The sequence below is a fragment of the Callospermophilus lateralis genome, chromosome 11 (genome assembly GCF_048772815.1).
Source record: "Callospermophilus lateralis isolate mCalLat2 chromosome 11, mCalLat2.hap1, whole genome shotgun sequence".
NCBI classification, from domain to species: Eukaryota; Metazoa; Chordata; class Mammalia; order Rodentia; family Sciuridae; genus Callospermophilus; species Callospermophilus lateralis.
In genome coordinates, this window is record NC_135315.1 from 66,625,748 (window position 1) to 66,642,907 (window position 17,160).

Below are 17,160 nucleotides of genomic sequence, written 5' to 3' on the forward strand. Positions count from 1 at the left end.
GATGAGAAGTGATGAGATGTCATTCCAAGTCCTCATCAGCCTCCCCAGCTCAAGTGCATTTTTTATTGAGCTGGCTGAACATCTGTTCATTTGCTCCACTCTTTATACTAAATTTTGCAGCTCTTTTACCCTTTTTTTTCAATCCTTGTTAGTTACCACCAGATTTTTCCATGACATCATTTACTCTAGGGAAAGAAACATCTGGTCAGGTGACCTGCACCTTGGTCTTCTCACCCTTCTCTCTTATTAGGTGAGGACAACCTACCAGAGACCTCACTCTGTTTATCAAGGTGAGAGGAAGTGATTTGTTTATGTCTGAGGGCAATATTGCAGGGTTTATTTAGGCATGCCTGGTGAGATTGCATGTTTCAATCTGAAGTTTTTAATTTGGAGTTTTTTTTTAGGCCAGGCCTAAGGCCACCCTCACAATAGTGTAGTTAATTTGTCCAAAATTAAGGTGGTTTTTTTTGTTTGTTTGTTTATTTAATGTATTTGTCCTCAATTGAATTTTTTTATTTTTTCTTCTTTTTTTTTTTTTTTTGTACCAGGTATTTAACTCAGGGGCACTGAGATACATCCCCAGTCCTTTTTGTATTTATTTAGAGAAAGGGTCTCACTTAGTTGCTTAGTGCCTTGCTTTTGCTGATGGTAGCTTTGAACTCATGATACTCATGTATAATTCTTCTGTGCCACAGGGGTTATGGCCTGTGCTACCAAGTTTGCTTTCAATGGAGTTTTTAAATATTTAAAACAACTTTATTAAAGTGACATTTAGAAGCATTCCTGATATTCAAGCAAACTCCTTTGTCCTGGTGTGGCAGGAAATAAAAGTGGAACTGGTCTTTAATTTAAACAACATGAAAGTTCAATGGCAAGGGCTTAATTAGAGCACAGATAATTAGAAGGTTACAGGCCATAGCGCTGTTGTACTTGTTTAAAATAATTTTTTTCTTAGTTGTAGATGAACAAAATATTTTTATTATTATTATCATTATTATTATTATTATTATTATTATTATTATTAATGTGGGTCCAGTATCAAAGAGACTGCCTCATGCATACAAGCCAAGCACTCTACAACTGTGCAACAACCCTAAATCCTTACCTTGTATTTTTTAAATATTTATTTATATTTAATTTACTTATATGTGGTGCTGAGAATTAAGCTCATGGCCTCAAATATGCTAGGCAAGCACTGTACCACTGAGCCACACCTTCAGCTCTTTCCTGGTACTTTTTAAATACCTGTTTTACATAAATTTCAATCAGTAGCTTTAACCCTTTTCCAATATCCGTTTGGATTAAATCAATAACCTAGAAATCAGTGAAGCAAAGTCTAGTTTTATCTCAAACTCTGATTCTACTTCTTCTTTCTTCCCCAGACCAGACACCTTATCACAGTGTCTGAATTAAGATTCCCGCTTGAGGAATTTACTGTATGTTGTCCACATTTCAAACACCAAAATTTACCTATTCCTTAGTTTTGGAAAAGTCTTACAGAATTTTCGCAGAGGTACCAAAATTACTTGGAGTACTCAGAAGAATCTATATCTGAGTCTTCCCTTTTAAGGAGAAGTTTGAATTATAAGTGCACAGCCTTCAAGGCAAGTAGATGGATGATCTGCAGCTGGAAGAAACCTTTTCATCAATACCTTGCATCTAAAAGGCACTTCATTTGATTCCTTTTATTAGATACTGTGAATAAACCTACAATAAAAATGGAAGTGAAGTAATTTTTTTAACAAAAGTGTTCAAATTTCTTTAGATATTTATCCAGAATTATAATTACTGGGTTATAGGGCATTTTTTAAACCAAGAATTGTTATTGTTATTTATTTTTACTTATTTAGGCAATTTACCACTGTGTTACATCCCTATTTTTTTTTAATAAGACAGGATATCACTGAGTCACTTAAGCCATTGCCAAGTTTCTGAGGCTGGTCTTGCATTTAAGTTCCTCCTGTTTCATCCTCCCAAGCCACTGAGAGTACAGACATTCATAATGATACCCTGCTTCACAAAAATTATTATTAGTGAATTATGTGGCATTTTTATTTTGAGCTCTTAAGAACCATGATAGGGGCTGGGAATGTTGCTCAAGCGTTAGTGCACTTGCCTGGCATGCGTGTGGCACTGGGTTTTATCCTCAGCACCACATACAAATAAAGATGTTGTGTCTGCTGAAAACTAAAATGAATAAATTAATATTAAAATTCTCTCTCTCTCTCTTAAAAAAAAAGAACCATGAATTTTTTTAAAAGTATCTTTATTAACTTTATATTGTAAACAAAATTTTTATCTATGCATATACACCTATACTCTGGAGTCCCTACTATCTTTCAGATATTTGTTTAGTTTGGTGTGGTTTGGTGCTAGGAATTGAACTCCAGGGGTGCTTACCACTGAGTTGTGTCTCCAGTCATTTTTTTTTTTTTGAGACAGGTGATATATCACTAATATCTCAATAAGTTGCTTATAGCCTTTCTATGTTGTTAAGGCTGTCTTTCAAATCACAATCCTCCTGACTTGCCTCTCCAGGCTATAGTATATTTGCCACCATACCTAGCTCTTTCAGAGTATTATAATAACCTTTTCAAAAACACTGCCCAGGCTACAGAAAATCTCTTTGACTGATGCATTTTATCCCTGAGGAAAGTTTATATGAAGTAGCCAATGTAAGACTATTCTGTAAAGATTTGTTGGAATAAACAGGGATCATTGTTTTTTTAAACTCCTTTCTGAACTGCTGTTTGGTATCATAGTTCATAAAAGTGCTTGGAAAAGAATGTAAATTTATTTGTTTGAAATCTACAGAGATTTACATAAGCTCAATCACCTTTTGTTCTAGAGTTTGGAACTTCAGGACATTGTAAGGTAAATAAAATATGTTAAAGTTGAGATATTCAGTACACACATCGACACACACATCCACACACACTCACAAAAACATTCTAGGAGCAATTGTTTTTTCTGGAATTATTACTAGTGTATCAGGGACATAGTAACATAAACAAAATATGTTAAATGTGAAACATTCAATACACACACCCACAAAACAAAACAAACAAAAAAAATTTTTTCTAGGAGTAATTGGTAGTTCTGGCCTTATTTCTAGTGTATCAGTGTTGGGGCAGGATTCAGGAAGTGCTAAAATCTCATTCAAACTAAGAGTAGTTTACTGGATTCCTCCCTATTTCACCTATAATACAAGCTAGAGTGAACTTCATCTGTCAGCAACAGCAATTGGGAAAATATGCTAGCAGATGTTTTTTGAGATAAATAGACAGCTTTGATATTTGGGTATTTTTGTGTCTTGGTCACACAGCTGATGAAACACTTGTAAAAAATTTTATGGCTCCTAGATATCACCATTTTTTGTATCATATCTTTTATATTTCTTTCTTTCTTTATTTATTATTTTTTTTTTTTGTGGTGCTAGAGATTGAACCCAGGGCCTTATGCATACAAGGCAAGCACTCTAAAAACTGAGCTACATCCTCAGCCCCTCTCTCACATTTCTGTTCACTAGAGGTGATGATGGTAATTGGAAATTTTTTCCCAAATGTGGTACATTTCTTAAGACCGGACTAATATCCAGTGTATCTAAATCTCTCTACTCATTCATGATTTTGCCAAAGAGATATTCACAGTAGTTTTTTTTTAAATTTATCTGTAAATGGAAGGAGAATGTCTCATTTAATATTCTGCTTTATTTTCAACATCATTCCATGTTAATATTTGCTTTTTATAGTGTTGCTAAGTTTGGAACTATCTTGCACATTCTGCAGACACACTCTAAAAGTGAACTTTGCCTCTATGTCCCAATTCTAACTTTAGGTTGGATAGATTCATTCATTCACGTCTAATGTTATTTTTCATATGGTCGGTTTTACATATGCCTTTCGATTGCTCTTAACAATACTATTGATCTGCATATGGTTTCAGATTTGATTTATATTATGATATATTGTTCTGTATTATTGCAATATAGTTTCAAAATATACATTAAATGTGTCTCATAACAATAACTATATTATTTTTTTTAATTAAAGGTTTTGGGGTGTTTTACATATATTTTATTTCGAAGATATTTTTTTTGGTCCCTTCTTTTCTTTTCTTTTATTTGGTACTTGGAATTAAACTCAGGGGAATTTAGCCACATCCCCAAACATATTTTGTATGACATTTAGACACAGTGTCTCACTGAGTTACTTAGGGCCTCACTTTTGCTGATGCTGGCTTTGAGCTCACAATACACCTGTCTCAGCCTCCGAAGGTACTGGGATTACAATTGTGTACCAACAGGTCCAGTTCTCTTCTTGTATTTAATGAAAAACATGCTAAAATTTTGATAGGAAAATATTATATATTAAATTGAGTTAAAATAGTTGTCTTTGTAATAATTAGTTTTATTTACACACATGTTATTTTATGTTCTTTTGTAAATTTTTATTTAGTTTGTGATAAGTTCCACATATTTTCCTAGAAATCCATTATACATGTGATGTATTTAACAGATGTAACTTCAGTATAATACTTGTGTGGTATTTTGTACTCTAATTAAACCAAAAATCTTTCTGGGCTCCAGAAACCATTTTTTCTCAAACTTTATTATTTTTTATTTTTCTGAATCACCTCCTCTTTCCTCCTAGGCTGCAGATTTCTACTGTATTGACAAGTATAGCTCTAGTCTTATGCTATCACATACTTGTACACTGTCATTGTACACACATACTATAATTTCTACAAATCTAAGCTGCTTGGTGAGGAGTATTTTATATATATATATATATATATATATATATATATATATATATATATATATATATATATACAGTTTTCATGATGAAAAAGCAGCAATTTCTACTCCATCTTTAGTTCATGATAATTTGTTTTGTGTCCTCATAAATACATTGTAATCTTTTTGTTGTTGTTTCTTACTAAAAATTTAAATCAGGGGCACACAGAGACTGGGTCACACATAGTTGCTTAGGGTCTTGCTATGTTTCTGAGGCTAGCTTTAAACTCAGGATTATCTTGCCTTAGCCTCACAATCCATTGGGATTAGAGGTGTGTGCCATGGAACCTGGTTCTATTTTATTTTTATATTGAAATATATATTACTTCTGAAAATAATTTATTCTTGATATTAAGAAAGCATAGAATACCATTTTCCCCCCAAAATAACTCCCCCTTTTTTGGGAAAATATGTCAATTTTTTTGGAAAAGATGTTAATAGTGCTAGATGTATAATTTATTAATGTCTAAATGGCAAATGTATTATTATTATTATTATTATGCTATGTATTAGTTACAAAACTTTATCTGTTCATATTATTATAAGGTATATACTCTTTTCTATAACTTTATAGCATACATAATTGTGTATCAAAATGACCTTTTTGGGGGTTGGGAGGTGAGGGGAGGGATCATAGGGTTAAAAATGATGGTGGAATATGATGTATATTGTTATATAAAGTATATGTATAAAGAAGTGAATTCATGTAAATATAGTTTGTATAAAACCAGAGAAATGAAAAATTGTGCTCTATATGTGTAATAAGAATTGTAATGCATTTTGTTGTCATATATAATTAAAAATATTTAAAAATTAAATATAAATGATGGCATTATGTTCTAACTGAAAATAAGTACTACTCCTTTTAAAAATTGAAAACAAAAGGTCTGTTGGTCAGTTGTAATCTTTATAAAGTACAACATGTACCCTGAACATGTGGTAATACATAAACCTAGATGTAGGTATTTATAGTGTTGTCAGCAAAATTTAAAAAAAAAACTACTGTAGAGTTCATTTTTTGAAACGTATTCTCATCATTATATTAGATGCATTTTGTACATATACATGTATACTACCATTATATATAATTAATAAATGATTACTAAATCTCACATTAACTACATTTATTTCAAATTAAGTTGTCTTTTGAATGCACTGATATATGACACTCTTTGATATGTACACTTTGTGTGTCTTCAAATTTGTCAATATTATTTATTAAATTCTTTTCTTTATTCTCCTTTTTATAGAATTTCTTTTTCCCAAATATTGGGATTTTAAAAAATTCAGTATAGCAGTGCAGTCTGTAGATTTTCTTTTTTAACCTAAGACAAAATACATCCCAATTTTAATAGGCTTATTTTTATGTAAATGACTTTTAAAAACCTGCATATATAACACCCTTACCTGACCTTACTCTGTACTATTGATATCTAGGTGGAGGGGATCTCAAAGTGATCCATGGAAAAGGCAGAACAGGGATGGGTCAGGATGTGAGATTGGTGAATACTGAGTATGTAGTAGTGAGGATTCATGAAAAAGTATTGTTGGAATAGGTACCAGTAGAGAAAAAAGTGCTGTGAAGGAAAGAGGGAAAGAATGACCAGCTCAAGAGTTCAGATTTAAAAAGTCTAATGGTGGATCAATGGTAGTATGAGGGTAAAGGGTAGATTTTTTGGAGAAAGAAATGAGGTAGAAGTGAAAGAAGAAGGTAACTCTGGCATAGTCGCCAAGAGAAAGAGTCAAATGAACACTACCCTCTATATTCACGCTATTATATATATATATATATATATATATATATATATATATATATATATATATATATATATATCTTTTATAACTTCTGTTATAACTTCTCTAACATTAGATTAAAGTCAGCCAGCCTCACTAACTTAGTGAGGCTCTAAGAAAATCAGCGAAACCCTTTTTCTTTATTGAATATTTTATTAAAGGCTGAGAGTGTTTCTTAGTAAAAAAGCATATCTGATTTCAATTTGTAATATAAGAGAGAGAGAGAGAGATCTTGAAAAAATAAAACAAAAAGTAATCAGTGACACTGTTAGTGTCAAGGATGTGAATAATTTAAAAGTAATAGGGAGCTAGTTGGAAAAATCATCTAGGTTATTAACTACTGCTTGGGAAGTTAGTCTACTCTCCAAAATATAAAAGTGAGAGGGGAATTTTTAATTAAAGTGTATATAAGAAAAAAGAGGACTTTTGACACAGCTTTTAGTTGACCCAGACCTTTAGTGCGTGATTACGGCTCTGCAAAGATGATAAATCCTTGAGTTATTTGGAATAATGTGTTTTTATCTAGTCTTAATAAATGAAGACTGAGGTCTAATATAAATCAGGCTTGGCAAAAGAAAAACATTTCAATGAAAAGTAAATGTATGAATAAACACATAAAACAATATTTAATAAAAAGTCAACATTCAGAATATTTATGCAATTATGTAATCACCAGTAATGTAAAAACAATGACAACTAAAGAAAAAGTGAATTAATAAAAAACAAATAAATAATGTAATGAATGAATTAATTAATGAATAGCTAACAAGTGCAAAGATGTAATGTGACTGGAATTGTCAAAATCAGCTTGTAGCCATGAAAAAGTGTAAAGGTACACAGAAATGTTGTTTTACTACTTACTGAGACATACCCTATGAACTATAAATTCCAATCTTAGGTGGGAAAAGTTGAACACAGAACCCATTCACCTGGCTCTCTCACTTGGGAACTGTGCAAAAAATTACCTTTTTCCTTGCCTCAATTTGTATTGCTGCTTCCAAGAACACTACCCTCTATATTCACGCTATCATTGTAGACTTGTAGCATGTGAACCCCTCTACTGTTCAAGTTTTTCTTCTTTTTTTCATTGCTCTTTTTCTCCCTAACCCCATATCATCAACCAATACTTATTTTGTATAGCAAAATCTACATACTCAGCAATCACCAGTCTTATATCTTACTATATCCATTTCCCACCTTGTGCATGACCACTTTGAGATCCCCTCCATCAAAACATCAATAGTCCAAAGTGATCAGAATGGGGTAAAATTTGCAAAATATTAAAGGTCAGTTACACAACAAGAAAGCTATAAAAAGTGGGCTTCATTTAAAGGTGAAAATAGAAAGAAAATCTTTAGACTTCACTAGTTAAAATAAAGGAACAAAAATTTATGAGTCAATAATTTGAATTATACTTGTGAGTCACTTTTTTAGGGGAAGGGATATAAGCACATTTCTAATAAGTTTAAAGCTCAAACTGGTTTTTTTATGAGACAAAGAATGTAAAAATAAAAAAATATATATATTTAAGTAATTGTGATATCATTTTCATAATATATATATATATATATATATATATATATATATATATATATATATATATTTATATATTTTTACATATTTTTTCACAAATTGATTTAACCTTATAAACAGTTATAAGTGTCAATACATTTCTCTCTGGGTTAGGTCCTATTATTGGAAGAAAACTTTGCCTTAAAATAACCCTATCCAGAGGCATTTAATGCAATTAGCAGGCCTCAAATGATGATAATAATAATAATAATAATAATAATAATAATAATAATAATAATAATTGAGAGTGGGAGGATTTCAGGGTTGTGAACCATACCTGTAATATAAGTTACTTGAAAAGACAGTACAGGAGAATTTTATACACTGTCTGAAGACATATATGTATATTTATTTATAAAAAGTGTTTATGAGTTCTATAGTGAGGGTGTACAAGTCCAATACACAGTCTTTTTTTTTTCTTGAATATTTTTTGTTGTAGATGGACACAGTACCATTGGTAGTTTGTTTGTTGGCTTTTAAAAAAATATTTATTTTTAGTTTTTGGCGGACACAACATCTTTGTATGTTGTGCTCAGGATGGAACCTGGGCCGCCTGCATGCCAGGCTAGTGTGCTACCACTTAAGCTACATCCCCTCTTGGGTGGCCTTTTAATGAGGTGCCGGGTGTTCAACCCAGTACCTCATGCATGCTAGGGAAGTTCTCTACCACTGATCCATAACCCTAGTCCCCAAAGTCCTTTACTTAATCTTTTTGTGTGTGTGTTTGTGTGTGGGGGGAGAGTGTGTGCATGTAGAGCAGGGGATTGAATCCATGGCCTTATATCAGCAAAACAAGCACTCTACTAAGTGCCGCAGTCTCTGGCTGGGCACAAATCAGGAGTCTCCACACAGCTTGTAGATTCAAACAGCAATTCTTTATTCCCGAACTCACACCGGCCGTCTACAAACACGTTCTGGGGGAATCCACGGTCTCTTCCCAAATCTCCACTCTGCCCTAATCCACTCTCTCCCAAATCCACTCCGCATGGGCTTCTGTCTCCCAAAATATACTGTTTTACCCTAAGCACTCAAGAGGAACTCAGCAGCAGGATACGCCCTATTCCAAAAGAGGAACACCCTAATCTCCTATTACTAAACCACCCTATTCTAAAGGGGAAACACCCTACTCTCCTATTATGCTAAACTGCCCTATTCTAAAGGGGGAACACCCTAAACACGGATCCTGCCCTGGTCCTTGAGCAAGGTCACCTTTCAGAAGTCCTTCCACTAGACAGCATGGGAGTAAGCTGGCAAGGAATTTGTCATACCTACTTGGCTGATGGCTCCCAGCAACTAAGCTATATTCTCAGCCCTGATCTGTAGTCATTAACAATGATAATGGAGCAGCCTGTCATTCAGACTTTGATTCTGTGCCCACTTGGTTCAGGTTGGAGGCAGTGCCTGAAGCCTTAACCAATCAGTCTCTTAGGTGAGAACTGTCCAATCCTCACGCAGCTGGTGATGAGGGGGTGGGATTCCACAATCTTCTGTTCCCTTGGTGTCTGGAGCCCGCCATTTTTTCAATCTTTTTGTAGGCTTCTGTCCTGGATCCGGAGCCCAGGTGTCTGTGCTATGCAGAATCTGAAGACAAATCACAGGGAGAACACTGAGAACCCTGAGAGCCAGGAAATGGTAAGTGTGCCTTATTATATTGAGACTGCATAGGAAGGTGGCTTAAAGCTGACAGGAATGGCAATGGTGGAAACTGGCAGTGATGGCTAGGGACTCCTCGTGGTCCTCTCCAGAGTCTTGTGGCCAGAGGGTCTCTCTGTGGTAGCTTAGCCTTCACCTCCCTCTGACTAGTCTAGTGAGGCTTAGATCAGCAGTTGAAAATCGGGGCATTTTTTTCCATAATTGTATGGTGTGTTCAGCTTCTTTCTAAATCCCTTTGTGGGCTTCCATGTGCCACGAGTCCAGCATGTCTCCAGATTGCATGGTGAAAACTGAGATAATTACCAGGAGAGAACTCCAAATCCATTTATTGTATTCTTGCATGAGAGAGGCTGTTTATTTTAGGGCTAGTTGGCTGGGAATGTGGCTCAAGTGGTAGCGCGCTTGCCTGGCATGCGTGTGGCCTGAGTTCGATCCTCAACCCCACATACAAACAAGGATGTTGTGTCCACCAAAAACTGAAAAATAAATATTAAAAATTTTCTCTCTCTCTCTCTCTCTCTCTCTCTCTCTCTCTCTCTCTCTTAAAATAAATTTAGGGCTTTTTACTCATGAGGGTTTGTTTGTTTATTTATTTATTTATTTAATTTATTATTATTTTGTGTGTGTGTGTGTTGGTTTTTTTTTTTTTTGTACCAGAAATTCAACCCAGAGGTGTTCATCCACTGATTCACATTTCCACCCCCTTTTTAATATTTTTATTTAGAGACAGGGTCCCTTTGAATTTTTTAGGGCCTCAGAAATTTTATTATGCTGGCTTTTAACTCATTCTCTTCATGAGTCCTGAGATTTTTAAATGTAGCAGAAGCAGTATCTCAAATCGAAAACAAAAATCTGAAGTTTAGAACTTCAGTTTAGCTCTCCATAGGTCTCAGAATAAACCCCTAGTTTTCTAGCTCTCTGTTCACATATCCAAAACTAGGGTTCTCTGTTCACAGAGAATAAGTATAAAATAGAATAGATAGTAAAATGAGCATGTAATGAGGATAATGGGCCTCACTCAAACACACCTGGTGGCTAACTGAAAGATGTTAATGAGCACCATTAAGGCCTATTTCAAATGTAAAAGACCTTGAAGCCAACTTGTGGGAACACCTTCAACAAAGTCCTTTGTCCCAGGGGTGATTCCTGATTGAATTTGAAGAAAAAAGGATGGGTCACAGAAAGAATGAATGTGAACTCATAAGGTAGTCTTGATACCTTTTCCAAAGCCTATTCTAAATGCATTATGCTTCCTGTTCTGCCCAAAACCATCAGAAAACTTCTAAGATGGCACACAAAAATGAGTTTTTTTTCTGGTATCATTTCTCATACCACATGGTGGGTGTTCTATTTCTTTTTGCTTAAATAGATTTTTTTTTTCAAAATTTATGAGACAAGAACCCAGATTCAATTTGCAAACTGAAAAATTTTGGTTCATCTCAAAACTGCACTTTCAGCATTATTAATCATTTTCCCATGTTTTATTTCAAATGTATGCATCATTTATAATGTTTTTCTTCAAGAACTGGAGGGCACTTTTAAAACATTTTAATTTATCATTCTGAGATTTTCACATGAGAAGAAAGCAGAATAAAATTAGGTGAAATTAAAAAGAATGAATCTCTCCTAAATGAGGTGTATGTGTCCCAATTAAAGATTTTTAAAAACTGTAGTGGGTCATCAACTGAGGGTTTATTTATTTATTAATTTGCTTGTTTGTTTATTTATTTATGGTCAGACAATCTCGGGTTGTGGCTCAGTGATAGAGCACTCACCTAGAACGTGCAAGGTCCTGGGTTTGATCCTCAGCTCCACATAAAAATAAATAAATAAATAAATAACCCACAGAAACATTCCAAATATATCAGGAAACTCTTTTATTCTGGTGTGGCAGGAAAAAATAAAAGTGGGACTAACTTGAATTTAAATTATATACAATTTCAATCTCTCTCTCTCTCTCTCTCTCTCTCTCTCTCTCTCTCTCTCTGTCCTTGGGATTGACCCCAGGACCTCATGCTTAGAAGGCAAGCACTCTACAAGCTGAGCTATTTACTCAGTCCCATTTTTTGGGGGGGGGAGACTAGGAATTTAAGTCAGGGGCACTCTACCACTGAGCCATATCCCTACCACTATTTTGTATTTTACTCAGAGAAAGGGTTTCACTGAGTTGCTTAGTGCCTCACCATTGATGAGACTGGTTTTGAATTCATGATCCTTATGTCACAGTCTTGTAAACAGCTGATATTACAGGCATGCACCACCAAGCCTTCAATCTTTTTTTTTTTAAGAGAGAGTGTGTGTGTGAGAGAGAGAGAGAGAGGGAGAGAGAGATAATTTTTTTTAATATTTATTTTTCAGTTTTCGGCAGACACAACATCTTTGTTTGTATGTGGTGCTAAGGATTGAACCTGGGCTGCATGCATGCCAGGCGAGTGCGCCACCGCTTGAGCCACATCCCCAGCCCCAACCAACTTAAATCTTAGGGCTAAAGTACACGCAAATTAGATCAAAGTCCATGTCAATATCTTGGTACTATATATATATAAAGTTGTTGATAGACCTTATATTCCAGTCCCTCACATGTGCCAGACAAGTGAGCTACAGTGAGCCCCAGCCCTAACCCCCTGGTACATTTTTTTTATGGGGGATATGGGAGATTGAACTCATGAACACTTGACTACTAAGGCAAATATCCAGATTTTTTTTTTTTTTTACTTTATTTAGAGACAGGATCTCACTGAGTTTCTTAGTACCTCTCTTCTGCTAAGGCTGGCTTTGAAATTTTGATAATTCTTCCTCAGCCTCTTCAGCAACTGGGATTACAGGCATGAGCCAACACACCCAGTTCCTGGTACATTTTTAATACCTGTTTTACGTAGATTTTAACCAGTAGTCTTAAACTTTTTTTCTAATATATATTTGATTTGAATCCATAACCCAGAAATCAGTGAAACGGAATCTATTTCTTATCTCCAACACTTCTTTTGGTTACATCAGTGTCTGAGTTAAGATTCCCCATTAAAGAATTTACTATGTCTTACATTCTCATTCTGACCTCCCATAAGACCTAGTACTGAGTTTTAGAATATCTGAAACAAGGTTTCCAGAGATTCAAATTTTTTGGAGTATTTAGAAAACACCACTCTCTGAGTCTTGTCTTCTAGGGACCAGTTTGAATTTTAAGTGTGTAACTTCTGAAGGGATGGACTAATTGGATGCTTACAGCTGGAAGGCATTTTTTGATATACTTTCTATCTAAAAGGTACTTTATTTGTTTCCTTTTATTAGATACTGTGAATAAAGATACAATAAAAATAGATGTGTGACAATATATTTAGCAAAAGGAATCCAAATTTTTTACATATATACCCAGAGTTATAATTACTGGATTGCATGGCTTTTTTTTTTTTAACCGAGAATTATTATTTATATATTTTTTTATTTATTTAAATACTGGAGATTAACCCCAGGGCATTTTACCAGTGTGCTACATACCCAGTCTCCAACACTTATTTATTTATTTGTTTATTTTTGAGAGAGGGTTTTACTGAGTTTCAGATGACCTTGTCAAGTTCTTGAGGCTGGTCTTTAATTTGAGAATAAATCCCTAGTTTTTCTACCTCTTATTCTACTAAGCCACTGGGAGTTCAGGCATGTATGATTTGCACTACTACCCCAAATTATTACTAATGGATTTTGTGGCATTTTTATTTTAGGCTTTTAAAGAACCTTAACACTTTTATAAAAATATATTTATTAAATTTATATTGTCACCAACATCTTTACATATTTGTGTATCCTGGAATCCCTATTAATTATGAGATATTTGCTTGGTTTTATATGGTTTGGTGATGAGTTTTGAACCCAGAGGTGCATACCACTGAGATACATCCACAATTTTTTATGTTTTATTTTGAGACAGGCTCTCATTAAGTTGATTGTAGCCTTTTTATGTTACTGAGGCTGTCTTTGTACTAACAATTCTCCTGTGTCATTTTCCATAGTTTCTATAATTTCAGGCATATGCCACCACACATGACAATTTTAGATTTTGATGATAGCCATTCCAACAGCACTGAATAGGCTGAATAAAATCTATTTGATTAATGCATTAAATCTCTGAGGCAAGTTTATGTGAAGTAGCCAGTGTAGAAGTGTTGTGTAAAGATTAGCAAGGATTGTGGAATGTGATAGACATTATTATCTAAAGTACATATATGGGGCTGGGGATGTGGCTCAAGTGGTAGTGCGCTCACCTGGCATGCATGCTGTTGGGGTTTGATCCTCAGCACCACATACAAACAAAGATGCTGTGTCCGCCTAACACTAAAAAATAAAAATATTAAAAATTTTCTCTCTCGCTCTCTCTCTCTCTCTTTAAAAAAATAAAGCACATATGTGAAGACAGGAATTGATGTGAACATACTTTATATACAAACAGAGGTATGAAAAATTGTTCTATATGTGTAATAAGAATTGTGATGCATTCCACTGTCATGTATTTAAAAAATGAAACAACAACAAAAAATCTTTATATGTATTGATGAGAATCAAACTCAGTGTTTTGCACATTCTAGAAAAGTAGTCTACAACTGAAACACAACTCCAGCCCATGTACTCAGCTTTTTATACTCTCTTTGTAGTAGTCAGAAACAACTTTAAAAATTTAAATTGCATTTATTTCACTTTTCTTAGTACAGTAATGTATTACTAACTAAACTTATTCTTAGTGTTTTTTAAAAAATAAACTAATGGATGACTGTTATTTTTTCCAGAGATTATTTTATCACTTCTTTAGGGCTTGGTGAAGGGTCTTTTTTTTTTGGAATATGGATGTCTTCTATTATCAAATGGCTCCAAGCTAACTGTGTTGAAAATAGTGATTCTAAAACTTCACACAATCAACACATTTCCAAGACTATAGGGGAAAGGGAAAGACAATATTCACAACCAAGAAAACATTTCCCATGGAAGCCTAGTATCAGTGTCCAACCTGGAGTGTAATCCAGATCTTTCAGTGGTAAGGTTGTTTAAGAACCACAACCATAGGTTTTTGGGATCCTCTAAAGTACACTGAATGGCTTTAAATCACTTACTCTTCTTCAAAATAAAATTTCTGCTACCTACTTAAAAAATAAAGCATTATTAATGAGAAAGGTGAATGGGACTTAAGTTCTTTGGAGATACTGAGGTTGACCTTCAATTATAGTTTATAAATAGTCAAATAAGAAGGGCCTTAGACTTGTCACAACTTTTCCAACACATGATATAGAATACATAGATGAACTGACATGAAATAATGAAAATGCATTGCAGGGAAGTGATATCACAGAAATTTTCAGGGTAGAATATTGGAAATGTGGGAAAGATATATTTATATATATATATATATATATATATATATATATATATATATATGCATTTCTATAGAAAAAAATAAGTGATAAGTACATGAGTATGAGGGTAAATTTAGTGTGCCTCATGCATTGTAGGTTGAAGGTAATGATAAAGTAGTAACTGAGGAGATCCAGAACTGGGATCCTGGGAGACATTAATAGCAATTTAATTTTTTTAGAGAGAATTTTTTTTAATATATATTTTTTAGTTTTTGGCGGACACAACATCTTTGTTTGTATGTGGTGCTGAGGATCGAACCCAGGCCGCACACATGGCAGGCGAGCGCGCTACCGCTTGAGCCACATCCCCAGACCATTATTAATAGCAATTTAGAAAAAGAAAATAGAGTTAAATCCTTTTAGATTTACCTCTGTCCTCTGTTCCTCTTATGAATTTGATTTTGTCAAATGAGATTATGTGGGTATGGTTCTCTCTGAATTTATGTTTTAATTTGTTTTTAGGATTTTGTCATCTATTCATGTAAAGCCCTGTCTTAAACTCACTTTCGGGGCTCTTTTACCACCTCTTCTGGACTGAAGAGCAGAGACCCAATTCACTCATTCTGTGCAATGAATTGACTTTTGTCAAACTTTGCCAACAATGGTTGGAAGAACAAGCATATTGGGGGGTCTTTCATATCCTATAATATGGTTGTCAGACCCTGTGGGTTAAAGGGTAGTTACTTGCTATGTTTGAAACATCTTCCCTATAAGAAGGGCTTATCTATATTTTTTTGAAGCCCCATAAACACAAAAGAGAATCATTTATGGTCACAAACAAAGAAATGCCAGAAGCCATTAGATATGATAAAATTAAAAAAAAATAAAATCTTCTCTTAGAGCTTTTAGAGGTAAAAAGTTTATTTCTGTTTTGTGTAAGAAAACTAAAATTTCTCTTTGGCATGACAATATTTTGATGTTTTAAACTTGCTTGCAATTTCTACCTGTGTTTTGAATTCACCTATGACTGGCTATCCTTTACCAGATAACAACCCTCTCTGAAACCTTACTGGTGCCTCATAAATTCTGACTCCTGCTGACCAAATAACAATTCTTTCTAAATCTCAGTGGCAGCTCATATATTCTAATGTCTGGAGCTGAATTTATTTTCTACCTTGAAATGTTAACCATGTAGATCCTTAACCTGCTATTTGCCTTTGTATTATGATTGTCAAAATCTTGTTAGCTGTATGTACCTTAAACACCCACCTCCTTTGTAACTTTTTGTGCTGTAAAAATTTTTTCCTGAAGATCAGGGGTATGATCTCTAGCATGGAATCTTATAAGAGACAGTCCTGGCCAGCTTTTGTGTACGCAATACAATCTTGATTTAAAATTTGAGTTGGTGGTCTTTTCTTTGTGTTTTGGTTTAACATTAACCTTTTTTTTTACTTCACTGTAAATAAAACCGAAGAACACAACAAACTCCTGTAAATGATCCAGGCATAAAAAAATAGTCATTCTTTACTGAAAGCACAGTATTCATTATAGAAATGATATAAGCTTAAAAACTAAAAAAATAATGTCTCAAATATCAAGGGAGTTTAGCAGTTAGAAATTTTTTCTTTCAGAATATAGGTAGTAAAATAAAACAAAAGAGAAAGTGTGAAGCATAAATATATTAAGTAATATGCAAAAAATCACCAAAATATTTATTACCAAAAAAAAATCATATCTACAGAAATGATTCAAAAGAAGCAGTATTTTTGTCAGGAATAAACATTTTGACAGGAATGGAAGTTTTGGTTCTCTTTTTAAGTAGTTTTACACTTAGTGAATAATCTTTGCACTATTGCTGCATTTTACTAGTTGGAATCAATTATAATTAATATATCTGCAAAAAAGGTAATGAATGCAGAAAAATATTATTGCTCATGTTTAAATCACCTACATTAGTTTGTCTTTTCCTTTTTAAACCAAAAATCTGCATATAACCATCTCTTAATA